At 37.4% G+C, this 14,515-nt stretch overlaps 1 pseudogene; it reads left to right on the top strand.

Moving 5' to 3' along the window:
- Nucleotides 1-505: 505 nt before the first annotated feature.
- Nucleotides 506-14,515, top strand: part of LOC149226769 (uncharacterized) — an 80,741-nt pseudogene continuing 66,731 nt past the window's right edge.

Below are 14,515 nucleotides of genomic sequence, written 5' to 3'. Positions count from 1 at the left end.
TAATGACCCTTTCACAATATTGTGAAAAAATCTACGTAAAGCAAGAATCGGTTCAAGAAAAAGAGTGAGGAGCATCTGTTCGAGAATCGTTAAGAAGGTTTCTTTTCATCGTGGTGAACAGGCTAGGGTCTTTTCAAACTCACATCTATAAATATTTGGTCTTCAAAAATAGTATTTTGAGTTCCTTCCATTTCTGTAGAGGTAACGAGAAACAAGTTACCAGGCTGTTGTAAAATTATTTTGGGCAGATCCAAATGTATGAGAGCCAGGTTTCAATCCTGGGACCTCTGAGTTATGGGTCCACCACGCTTCAGATGCGCCACTCTGATAACTAGTTTTACATTGATGTTCACTCAGTTCAATTACAAATAGAAACATTCAATGTCTAGCTAACCTAATCTCCTTCCCTAGCTAGAATAACCTAGTTAAAACTGATTTGAATGCGGGCTGTAGGACCCAAAATCCTTCCGAGATCTCCCACACATCAAAATCCATTATTCCTGTAATGTCCCATGATCAGACCTCGAACATTCCCGAGCGCATTCAGTGCTTCATGGATGCTTCGTGCCAAATAGGTGCCCTACTTCCACCAGAAAGTTGAGCTGCATATGACAATTTAGGCTCTCTTGGGTCGGTATGGGATGCAGATACGAAGAATAATGATGTTGTCTATCAAGACCAGAATTTCGGGGTTTTCAATATTCACGTGCAGGACATGTTCGACGACTCTGCATGCAACTTGTCTTCCCCTTCCAAGGGAGATGCGATATTGGAGCGTTCGGATGCCTGGAACAACTTAAGAAATCCAGAGGTCTCTAAATGCTGAAGTTTTTTTTGTAAGAATCACCTCACTTTTATGGAATCTGTAATTTCTACCATAGGGATCCTAGTTAATGGATTGGAACAGTTTACCAACCTCTTTGGGTTTAGGTGTAACTAAAAACCTCTTCATGGACCCAGGTTCCATTACCCCTTGTTGCTTTAGAAGGGGGTGTTGGAAGAATCACCCCACCTTTATGAAATCAGTGGTTTCCACCTTGGGATCCTAGTTACTGGTTTGGAATGCTTACCAACACCTGTGGGCTTTTGCTGTAACCAAAGACTTTGAAAAACTTCTTCAATGTATTGTGTTCTTCTTCATCATTTTCCCCAACTTACCATCAAATGGCTTAGACCACTCTGATGGCCTGGTATGGAACTCAAGCTTTTTTCAAGGGCAAAACTAATGCAGCGGAGAATCCATTGAATCGACCACAGATTCAACAAATACAACAACTTCATTTGCAACAACATCAAACAACAACAACTTCAATTGCAACAACTTCTAACAAGAGTAGCTGCTTCAATAAACCATATGGGTCGGAAACCTCTGAGTTTGAGAGCTCAGGCCATGAAGCTTCATGTGAGTGCCCTGTCAAAACTGGCTAAGATTTACAGAGGTGTGGGGCAACGCAACTCAGGTAAATGGTTTGCAGAAATCAGGTTACCCAAAAATAGAACCAGGTTATGGCTGGGGACTTTTGATACTGCAGAGGAGGAAGCCATGGCCATGGCTGCTTAAGGGGTGACTATGATAGGCTCAATTTTCCTCACCTTAAACACCATTTGGAGGCCAATTCCTTCACCACTGGACTGGTAAGTTTGTGCTGCCACTTGTGTGTTGATGAAAGTTTCTACTTCCTTCTTGCAGTTTTGATTTGAAGGATAATCCGAGCAGTTCTGAGATAAGGGGAAAACAAGAGAATCGATATGCTACCTATTTTAAAACAGGTTCTTCTTCCAATACATATGACATGACCCCTTTTAAAACTTCGGATCTGAAAGTGGGAGCGTCCTTGAACATAATATCTTTAGGTTTGTAAACATTTTCATGAATTTTAAATGGAAATCTGTACCTAAAAATTATGTTTGTATATGTAAAAAATCTACAGTGGGATCCAATAAGAACACATGGAAGAGCTGTACAATACAAGGTATGCTGTTTTGATACAAGTGAGTTAGTCATGTTTATTTGTTTTCAAAGCGATCTTCATCTACCCACTAATTGATATTATATTCAGAGAGGTAACATGTTACATACCATACATGCCGCGTGAGTATAGATGATCATATATGCCAAAAAAAAAGGGCGTTGTCAAAAGAGTTTTGCGTTTTTCGGAATTTTTTTGCATATAGCTGTTAGCAAGTGGTGTCAGCATCTCCGTGCGCTGCTGCGGCCATATTTCCAGCAGGCTGAACCCCCTAAGTTTCTGCTGGTACATAGAGTCTTCTTCCGCTACCATTCCATCAAGTTAATAAAGGTTTGATTGATTTAAGGTTATGGCTAGGGACTTTTGATAGTGCACAGGAGGCGGCCATGGCTTATGACAACGCTGCTTAGAGGCTAACGGGTGACTATAGGCTAAGGGGTGACTATGCTAGGCTCAATTTTCCTCTCCTTAAACACCATTTGGAAGCGAATTCCTTCGCGGTGTGGACTGTTGAGATTTTTCTGTTTTGGACAAAATAGGCAAAATCCCAGTGTGTGACAACAATAGAAAATCTATTGCTGGATTATCTCCAGGTTGTTGGGAGAAAATTAATGCATCCTAAATTTGATGTGAGAGGCAGTTAGATTCTCCTTGCTATAAAATAGGTAGTCATACGGATAGCTGGGTGTAATGTGAGAGTTTATGTAATGCTAATGCCTTAGTTGTGTGGACGTAGCCAGATTGGTTGGGTGAACCACGTTAATTCTGTGTGTCTTTATGTGATTGAATTTCTGCTGTGTATTTGTTTTATAGTCTGTTGTGCATCTGATCTCCAACAATTGGTATCAGAGCATGTTGGAGGCAAGATTGGACTTGCATACTGGAGGTGGAGCTGAGGTCGTTTATTTGCTGCCTGGACGTGCTACCTGGTGCGCTGTGGAGTGTGTCCAACAAGCGTGGAGTAAACCTGGTGCGTGTTAATACCTGTGTAAGGTTGCTGGTATGTATCACCGTAGTGGTGCGTTGGTCTTCAAATCGTGTATATACATTTAAAAAAGGGCGTGGAATTGTTATAAAACGGTGTGAATTACATTAAATGCGTGGTTATGTTTACAAACAGTGTGAATATACACCTGCGTTAATATATATTTTACCAACAGCGTGGATATATGTTTTTTAACCAGCGTGGATATATGTTGTTTAAAAACAGCATGGATATGTTTTGAAAACGGTGCGTATTTACATTCAAAAACCTGCGTGGGTATATGGATTAAAAACAACATGGATATGTTTTGAAACCGGCGTGGAGATAGATGCGGATAGATGCGCTGTTATATTTTTTTTAAAACTGCGTAGTTATATTTTTTAAAAACTGCGGATAGATGCGCTGTGTATTGTATGTATATGGTGGGCTGCTGATTGGCGCGAGTTTCATTAATAACAGTCGCGCCAATAAATCAATTAAGTGCGCCAACCATTAAATTAGCGCGAAAACGATTTAAGTATGTGCGCCAATGCACTAATGGGCCGATTGGCGCGCATTTGAGTGCGATTCTCGCGCCAATTTGTCGTTACTTAAAGCGTTTTTTCAAAGGCGCGGTCCAGGTGCTGATCAGCAAGCGCCAAGTGTTTTTTAATTTGAAATTTGCGGTTTAAACAGCAAAAGCACCGGGGGTTGTTGTTTTTTGTTTTAAAGGCTAAAATCATCTGAGGCATAGGCATTTATTGACATCAATTTTGTTTTTTGTTAAATTGAAATTGGAGATTCTTTGTTTTAGACGAGATGGCGAAAACTCAGAGTGCCCGATTCGAAATTGAGAAATTTAATGGCAAAAATAATTTCGAGATCTGGAAGGTAAAGATGCACGATCTGCTGGTTCAACAAGGTGTGGCGAAAGCACTGTTGGGGAAAAACAAAAGGCCTCCTTCCATGACGGAGGATGAATGGGATGAGATGGACGATAGAGCTCTGAGCGCAATTCGGTTATGTCTGGCGGACGATGTTCTGTTCAACATTGTGTCAGAGAAAATCGCCGCAGGCCTGTGGACGAAGTTGGAGAAGCTGTATATGACAAAATCCTTGACAAACCGGATTCTCCTGAAGCGGCAGCTTTATGGTTTGCGGATGAAAGAAGGTACCTCGATTACTGATCACCTGAATGTTTTTAATACCTTACTGGTGCAATTAGACAGTCTAGATGTGAAATTTGATTCAGAGGATAAGGCAATAACTCTATTATGTTCATTGCCTGAATCCTGGGATCACTTTGTTACTTCCATAAGCTTTAGTACAGCAGAAATTCTTGAGTTTGACGATGTTGTTGGAGCCTTATTGTCTGAGGAGACGAGGAAGAGGTCGAATGCAGACACCTCTACGTCAGAGGTAATGATGGCCAGAGGTCGCTCAAGAGAGAGACACTCCGGGGGCAAGCATAGCGACTCTCGTTCAAAGTCCAAAGGAAAGAAGACAAAGGTAAAGTGTTGGCATTGTGGCAAGGCTGGACATCTGAAAAAGGATTGCTGGAAGCGAAAGCAGGCTGCTAAAGATGGCTCTTCGATAGAAAAGAAGGAAGCCAACACCACAGATACAGGTTCAGTATCTGGTTCAGGTATGAGTGATGAGGTATTGTCTGTTAATATGTCAAAACATGATCAACATTGGTTGTTAGATTCCGGGGCATCTAACCACATGTGTATTCATAAAGATTGGTTTAAAACATATAGATCAGTTGATGATGAAGTCGTGTACATGGGTAATGATGTCACTTGCAGTATTATTGGAATAGGAAGTGTACAACTACAAATGTTTGATGGCACAACCAAAATGTTAACTGATGTGAGACATGTACCAGATCTAAGGAAAAATCTAATTTCATTAGGAGCACTGGATACGAATGGATATAAAACTGTAATTCAAGGTGGAGTTATGAAAATCTATAAAGGTATCTTACTAGTGATGAAGGCTAAGAAGGTAGGAAATCTTTTTCAATTAGAAGGTAGAACTGGGTCAGATCATGTGTCCGTGTCTGAACAGGACAGTAGTTCCATTCGCCTATGGCATCAAAGGTTGGGCCATATGAGCGAACGAGGGCTGAAAATTTTGGCTGACCGCAAGTTACTTCCTAATCTAAGATCTGGAAAGTTAGATTTCTGTAAACATTGCTTGTTTGGAAAACAAAGTAAACAAAAGTTTAAAACAGGCAAACATACTAGTAAAGGGATACTTGATTATATTCATTCAGATGTTTAGGGTCCAGCCCCTACAGCGTCGTATGGTGGCTCGTCGTATTTTGTGTCGTTTATTGATGACTTTTCTAGAAAAGTGTGGGTCTACATGTTGAAAAGGAAGTCTGATGTTTTTACAGTTTTCAAGCAGTTTAGAGCATTGGTAGAAAACAGCACTGGTAGAACTATAAAATGTTTAAGAACTGACAATGGTGGTGAGTTTTCCTCCAAGGAGTTTGACAGCTATTGCAAGGATGCAGGGATCGAGAGACATAAGACCACGGTTTATACTCCTCAGCAGAATGGAGTTGCTGAACGCATGAACAAGACTCTTCTAAAGAGAGCAAGGTGTATGCTGAGTAACGCCGGGTTGCAAAAGGAGTTGTGGACGGAAGCGGTGGCAACAGCTTGTTATGTGATAAACCGATCTCCATCGACGGCGATAGGCTGCAAGATTCCGCAAGAGGTATGGAAAGGACACCCTTGTGACTATTCTAAACTCAGAGTGTTTGGTTGTGATGCATATGCTCTAGTGCCTAAACATCAGCGAACTAAATTAGATCCGAAATCGAAAAGGTATGTCTTTGTTGGGTATGGTGATGGAATAAAGGGATTTAGATTGTGGGATCCTACTACCTGCAAAATCATCATCAACAGAGATGTAAAGTTTGATGAATCCTCTCTTGTACAGTTAGATGTAAATAGTAGATTGAAACAGGATGATGTATCTGATTTCCAGCATATTCAGTTTGACAGCATTTCTAATGATAGTCATAATGACCATAGTTCAGATTCTAGTCATGAATAGGTTTCAGAATCAGATTATGAACAGGGTTCAGATGGAGGTCATGAACAGGTCTCAGATGGCGATCATGAAGAAGTTCCTAAAGATGATAGACAGCCAATTGTGGAAGCACCAGAAACATTCTTAAGGAGGTCTACAAGGATCAAACGCCCTCCGAGAAGGTATGATGATCATGTTACTTCAGTTGCTTTGATCGCTAATGATGATGAACCTTTGTGTTATCAGGAAGCTGTAGAAGGTTCAAATAGTGACAAGTGGAAAGCAGCCATGAAGGACGAAATGATGGCTTTAAGTAAGAATGGTACATGGGATCTGGTTGAACTTCCCAAAGGCAGGAAAACTGTGGGATGCAAGTGGGTGTTCAAGGTGAAACGGGGTGTGAATGATACGGAAGACAGATACAAAGCGAGACTAGTTGCAAAAGGGTTTTCTCAGAAAGCTGGCATAGACTTTCATGAGATATTTTCACCAGTGGTTAAAATTGTTTCAATTAGAATTGTGTTAGCATTAGTGGCTTTGTTTGATTTAGAGTTGCAATAATTAGATGTTAAGACTGCATTTCTACATGGAGACTTAGATGAGGAAATATATATGGAACAACTGGAAGGGTTTGTTCAGCATCGCAATGAGAAATTTGTCTGCAGGCTCAAGAAGTCATTATATGGCCTGAAGCAGTCGCCTCGGCAGTGTTATAAGAAGTTTGATTCTTTCATGTTGAGTCAGAAATATGTAAGAAGTGAATATGATCATTGTGTTTACTTTAAGCAGTTAAATAATGGCATGTTCATTATTTTAGTGTTGTATGTTGATGATATGCTATTAGCAAGCAAAAGCATTGAATAAATCAATAGGTTGAAGACTCAGATGGCAAGGACGTTTGATATGAAAGATCTAGGAGCAGCAAGACAGATTTTGGGCATGGAGATTTTCAGAGACAGGAGTAATGGTAAGCTGTGGCTATCACAACAGAAGTATGTTGAGAAAATACTTTTGAGGTTTGGTATGAATAATGTGAAGCCTGTGTCAGTGCCTTTAGCTTCCCATTTCAAGCTTTCTTCCAGTTTATGTCCTAATACAGATGAAGAAAAGGATTATATGTCTCGAATTCCATATGCCAATGTAGTAGGATGTTTGATGTATGCGATGGTGTGTACGCGACCAGATATTTCACATGCAGTTGGAGTTGTCAGCAGGTACATGGCAAATCCTGGTAAAGAGCACTGGTCAGCAGTAAAATGGGTGCTTCGGTATATGAGAGGCACAAGTAGTTATTGTATTACTTACAATAAAAGTAGTGAATCTGTTTGCGGATATGTTGATTCTGATTTTGCAGGTGACTTGAATAAGAGAAGGTCAACTTCAGGGTATGTCTTTACTCTTGCAGGTGGAGCTATTAGTTGGATGTCAAAGCTACAAAACATTGTTTCTTTATCCACTACTGAAGCAGAATATATTGCTGCTTCGCATGCTTGCAAAGAGGCGGTTTGGTTGAAAGGATTGCTTGGTGAGTTTGGTAGGTTACAGGACAACATCAGGTTACTTTGTGACAGTCAAAGTGCAATACATTTGGCTAAGAATCCGGCCTATCATAGTAAATCAAAGCATATTCCAATCAAGTATCATTTTGTAAGACAGGTTATCACTGAAAGGGGAGTTTCTCTTGAAAAGGTGCATACAAAGGAAAACTGTGCAGACATGTTCACGAAACCAGTTTTGTTAGAGAAGCTACGTTGGTGTTTGGCTTCTCTTGGCTTGCAGAAAAAATAAAAATAATAAACAAACAGGGCATCAGGCTAATTGTTGTCAAGGTGGAGATTGTTGAGATTTTTCTGTTTTGGACAAAATAGGCAAAATCCCAGTGTGTGACAACAATAGAAAATTTGTTGCTGGATTATCTCCAGGTTGTTGGGAGAAAATTAATGCATCCTAAATTTGATGTGAGAGGCAGTTAGATTCTCCTTGCTATAAAATAGGTAGTCATACGGATAGCTGGGTGTAATGTGAGAGTTTATGTAATCTCATGTTTGATTAATAAAATATTGCCGATGCCTTAGTTGTGTGGACGTAGCCCAGATTGGTTGGGTGAACCACGTTAATTCTGTGTGTCTTTATGTGCTTGAATTTCTGCTGTGTATTTTTTTTATAGTCTACTGTGCATCTGATCTCCAACATGGACTGACAGTTCTGTGTTGCCATTTGTTTGTTGATGAAAGTTTCTACTTCCTTCTTGCCCAGTTTTGGAACTTCTCTGCATTTGAATTTTGAGCATGTACTTATCTATTTTCTCCAATACGTGTGCTTCAAAAATTATATATTACATATTCAAAACTGTATAGCAGCAGTGATATGCCTTGGAATGATTGAGATGACCTTGTGGTATTTTGAATATGTGAGTTTTAATGCAATCACCTTTATGGCTATTAAGGAAATTGTCTCTCGACTTCTCCTTTTTGTGGTTTCTATGGATTATGGTATTCTGCGACCTACTCTTGAGGGAATTATATAAGAAGTTGTTCTTCTTGGAGCAATTTACTTTGTGGCTTCAGAGGCATTGGGGCTGGTAGAAAATGTTAGGAATATAAATGATGCTTATGGAAGTTGCAAGAACTTTCCTTGTATTCAGTGTAGTTGCTCTTTATACTTTATTTATCATATGATTTTTATCCTTTTTATTATTGAAAGGGTAGGGATAATATCTCTCAATATTACTTTTACCATGTCACTCTTATTTATATAGTTTTCATAAGCATAGATTTTGTAAGTAATATAGAAAAAAGCGATGTTGTTTGACACATCTTACTTCTTATCCATATTAGTTGTCATGATTTTGATTTGAAATACATTGCACTTAACTGCTTCATTAGATGACTATCTAAAAGCCCATAAATCATACTGACATCATTCTGGACATAGCTTTCCATCTAATCCTGAAAATATAAACATTTATTATTTTGTTTCGACTGAATAATGAAATCATTCTGACATGAAACTATTTAATCAAAAAAAAGAATCCAAATGTAATCAGACCATAAAGACCTCTTTGTTAAATTCTTAGATACAATATAAGGAAATGCTTTAGGCCCTATAACTTGGTTAGTCCCGACAAGGGATTTTTGTGTTCCAGCGTTTAATAATAGGTTCTAGTCTTCACATAGAAACTTGTCAAATTTTTAGGTGGACTCTTACCATATATATGTTAGACATTCTACAATTTTAACAATGATTCTGCATGCGGAATAAATTCAAAGAATCATTAAACCTTATTGCCCAGGGATACGAGTTACCTCCAGCCATCGGTGATGTATTGATGCAGGCCACAGTCCACAAGCTTCTCCTTCAGCACTCCAGCTTCTGTCCAAGCAAAAGAAAAAGAACACAAAAGATCTGAAGGCACTTCCGAGCTCTGCTATCTCAGCTAGATGGTGTAGAACTGAAGGGGGTTGAGAGAGGAGCTTGGGGACCAAAAAGATGAACATATAGCTAAGCTTCCATCAAGCTTCTAAATGCTATGTGTTAGAAAAACCACAAATCAAGGTAGAGATGAGATCAAAGTAATGGACCACTTTAGTAGCTCCCAATTATTAATTTAGTAATTGCAGTTGATTTTCTTAACTTAAGGAAACTACTGCAGTTGGTTTCCATAAGTTAAGAAAAGCTGCAACTCCATAAATCAAGGTAGCTTTTGTGCTAAATTAATGGAGCTTAACATTCTCCCACTTGGTCCATACTTCCAAACTTAATGTCTCAACTTAAAAACCATTGATAATCTGTATTAAGTAATAGATACATGAATCATGGCGATAAGTCCTCTAATGACGAGTATTACCTTCCATGTATTACTATGCATTTATTCTTATTATAATTTATGTGGCAACAATTTCTTAATGAATAAACCCTATGTTTATTCTTGGTCCTTCTTAAATGAATTTTCTCAAATCAACTTAAGGTGCACATAATATGAGAAAAAACATCACAATAATTAAGAATTTCATTAACATTGTCCATACAATGAAAAAACTGCATAATGGAACCAAGTCCCATATTCAATACATGATCCTTGAAATTAACTGTGGCATGCCCTTAATCAAAGGATCATTGATCATTAACTCAATGCTGACGTGCTCAATGACCACTTTATTTTCTTTAACACGTTCCCTTATAGCTAAAAACTTAATTTCGATGTGTTTATTTCGACTCCCACTTTTTTAGCCATAAAACCAGCAGCTGAATTATCACAATATATTCTCAATGGCTTAGATATAGAATCCATAATTCTAAGCCCAGAAATGAAATTCTTAAGCCATACACCATGTAAAGCAGCCTCAAACAGGATATACATAAGCATGTAGTCTTTGGTTCGTTAAAGGTACCTCATTACTTTCTTTGCAACTCTCGAGTGGCCTAAACCTGGATCACTCTGACATCGTCCCAACATTCCCAATGGGAGCTACACTTGGTGAACAATCCTTCATCCTGAATCTCTCTAAAATTTTATTAATATAGGTTCCCTGTGATAGACCCAAGTTGCCTCGAAATCTGTCTCTATGGATCTTAATGCCAATGACATAAGATGCCTCACCCATATCATTCATATCAAAACTTTTAGAGAGGAATTGTCTCACCTCATGTAGCAAACCCTTATCATTGGTTGCTAGCAAAAGGTCATCCACATATAAAACAAGAAAACAAATTTTACTCCCACTAACCTTCAGGTATATACATTGATCCATAATGTTTTCTACAAAACCAAAAGAAGAAATTACACTATGGAATTTCAAATACCATTGGCGGGATGCTTGTTTTAAACCATACAATGACTTCTTGAGCTTGCAAACCAATTTCTCACCATGACTAGAGGGGAATCAATGAAGATGTGTTATTCATGAAGAAGTGTTATCAATCATTAATGAAGAAGTGTTATTAATCATCATCTTTTAGTACCAGTGTGAACATGCATTGAATCATATGTGACATTGTTTTGTAAATTAATGCAGTAAAGACCATTAGACAAAATACCATTCCCAACATAATCAGATTTATAGAATAGACTGAAAGATTTTTCTGAAAAGTTTAAGGAATATCCAAAAGGTACAAGCCTTGAAACTGAGATCAAGTTTCTAGAAAACTTGGAACATAAAAGGTCTTTTCTAACTCCAAAACAAAACCACTACTTAAAGCTAAATAACATGTTCCTATAGCATCCACATGCGAGCCCATCTTGTTTCCTGATAAGATGCTTTGCTCACTTCCCACTGGCTTCCTTAGGTTCTGCAAACCCTGCAAGGAATTCAAAATGTGAATTGTTGATCCAGAATCAATCCACCATGTGTTAATATTAACGTTAATCATATTAGATTCATAACAAACAAACGAGATTAAATTACCTTTGTCTGCAAGCCATTTCTGATATTTGGCGCATTCCTTCTTTATGTGTCCTTTCTTCTTACAGAAAAAACACTTGGAAACCTTCTTGATATCAGCTTGGGGAAGTGCTTTACCTTTCCCTTTCCGATTGGCTTGAGATTTGCCCTTTCCACGCGTTGCCAGCATTGCACTCTCTCCTAGTTCCATCACCAGTCTCTCTTCTTCTTGAACACACATGGTCATGAGTTCATTAATTGACCATTTATCCTTATGTGTGTTGTATGAGATTTTGAAAGGTCCATATTGGTGCGGAAGGGTGTTCCGGATGTAGTGCACTAGGAAGGACTTCGATATTTCAACCTCGAGTTTCTTCAATTGAGCCACAATGTCCCTTATCTGCATGATGTGCTCGCGCACACCTTTCACACTGGTGAGCCTTAGGGATGAGAATTTCATGATTAGGGTGCTTGCCAGTGCCTTGTCTGAAGAGACGAATTGTTCATCAATGGCCTTCAACAAGTCTCGGACCTTATCATGCTGATCAACGGAACCTCGAATACCAGCTGAAATTTTAGTCTTAATGAACATCATGCTTAGACGATTGGATCGCTCCCATCGTTCATAAAGCGCGACGTCCGCTGCAGTGCTGGTATTTGTGAGTGCCGATGGTTCATCTTTCATGATAGCATAATCTATGTCCATCCACCCTAAATGAAGGAGAATCCTCTCCTTCCAAATCTTGTAGTTATCTCCCTTAAGTTCAGGAATGTCACAACGAATTTCAGAGAAATTTGCAGGTTGTACTGCTGCATCAAAAGGATCACATGCTTATGTTAAATTGAGGCTTAATAACTTTCATGTTTTACCAATGTAAATCATGCAAAAAAGTATTGAATCAAATGACATGAAAATTGCCTGTGGGCTAAATTTTCAATTCAAACAGACTCAATAAAACTTTTATGAACTTTTATGTTTTACCAATGTAAAACATGCTAAAAAAAGAATTGAATCAAATGACATGAAAATTGCCTGTGGGCTAAATTTTCAATTCAAACAGACTGAATAAAACTTTTATGAACTTTTATGTTTTACCAATATAAAACATGCTAAAAAAAAAGAATTGAATCAAATGACATGAAAATTGCCTGTGGGATGAATTTTCAATTCAAACAGATTCAATAAATTTTATGAACTTTCATGTTTTACCAATGTAAAACATGCTAAAAAGAATTGAATCAAATGACATGAAAATTGCCTGTGGGCTAAATTTTCAATTCAAACAGATTCAATAAAACTTTATGATAAAACTTCCATGTTTTACCAATGTAAAACATGCTAAAAAGAATTGAATCAAATGACATGAAAATTGCTTGTGGGCTAAATTTTCAATTCAAACAGATTCAATAAAACTTTATGATAAAACTTATTAATTCATAACTCCTGTGGGTAGGTTATGAAATTTTATCCTAATTAATCACATAAATATAATAAAAATTCCCGTGGGATAAAATTTATTATATTCAGTGTAATTAATTACAATTTAATGTCTAAATAATCTTTATGTGATCTTGCCAATCAATATATAATTTTATTTAATTAAAGATGCTGTGGCTACTCTCTAATTAATTAAAATTACATGGATCACTAGACATTAATTTTGTTTCATAAACAAAACTTAACCAGAGAGAAAAATAATGTTTACTGAAAGGAGTAAGTCAAAATGACATTTTAATAAACTCCATATAACTGTAATAATTCTCCAACAATGCTTAATCTGAACTTCATGCGAACTGAATGCCCAAATGAGAAATAAACCATTTCTTATTTCTCTTTAATTACAAATGTTCAAAAATGTAAGTTCAATGTAATATAATCAATTTACTTTGCATTTTGCATTGTTGATTTTATATAGTTTATCCAAATTAACTATATAAATAAAAATAACATATACCATAACAAACTTTAACATACATATATACCATAACAAACTTTAACATACATATAAACCGTTATGGTATATAATCAAAGGGTAATACCATGTGGTATAAACAAAATCCAACGTTAAACAAATACGTGGCATGGTATATGATATAACCATATTACAAATTATACCAATTATACTCAGTTTGAGTGCGTTTTATTGGAGTCGAGATGCATCATGGAATTTCGAAATGAAATAATTTATTACATCAAATGAGACCATTGAACCGTTTTCAAGCCGTGGAGTTTAATAGTTATGGACAACATTAATCAGTTCATTTTTCATGCTTCAGATTCCAGAGTAGTCATTGATTCTAAGAAATTTCCTCATAGTCACATAAACTTCACAGTTATTTTTTTGTGATCTTTCACACAGGGCGCGAATTAGCCCTTATTTATTTATTTATTTATTTTATATAGTAAAATCTAAACAACGGGGAAACTGCTTATACTATATTTAATTAAAGTCCCATCACTGCGTTACAACTATACGAAAGCGACCACTAATGAAAACTTTGCATTATCCAATGATATTAATGTTAATTATTATAATGCGAAGACTTTAGTCTTTTGGATAAAATTTTGACATAAATATTAATGGAGGTCCTATGGACATGGCATCCCATTATTTTTTCCAAACAATAACGTAAATACAAGCAGTCAAAGGCAGCATTATTCCTGTGTGCGTGCCTTCACGTTAGTTTCGCACCAAATAATCCAAAAATAAAAAATTCCTCGTGAAAGGCTCTCACATTAATTTTTCATCTAGATTTTTGGTAAATTGATGCAGTAAAATCAACGGAATTTAAGAGCAAGGAATAAGGTCGGTGGACCGCGGGGCACTTAACTACTGAAATGCAGTGCTTCACCTGTTTCACGCCACTCAAGAAAATATTTATAAATATTTATTTATTTTGGAGCCTGAAGATGTTTCTATTTTCACCCACACCAGAAGGAAAAGTCCTTTGATAAGGGCGATAGAGCTTCGCCTTTGTTCATATTTGAGTGTGCATGTTTAGAAAAAACTCCCTCTAGCCAGAAACACCCAATGACAATGAAACCCTTAGTCCCTCCGCTTTCAAATAACAGATTCAGATTGGCCCTGTCGAGTCAAAACACTCCATCGCCATCGCATAAATCAAGAGGGGAATCATACTCCCCTCGCCTTGAG

Source organism: Pinus tabuliformis, chromosome J, assembly GCF_031772625.1.
Source record: "Pinus tabuliformis cultivar Carrire ecotype Pingquan chromosome J, CPIR1, whole genome shotgun sequence".
Taxonomy (NCBI): Eukaryota; Viridiplantae; Streptophyta; class Pinopsida; order Pinales; family Pinaceae; genus Pinus; species Pinus tabuliformis.
Note: the sequence above shows the minus strand (reverse complement) of the source record. Positions and strands in the feature narration are given on the sequence as shown.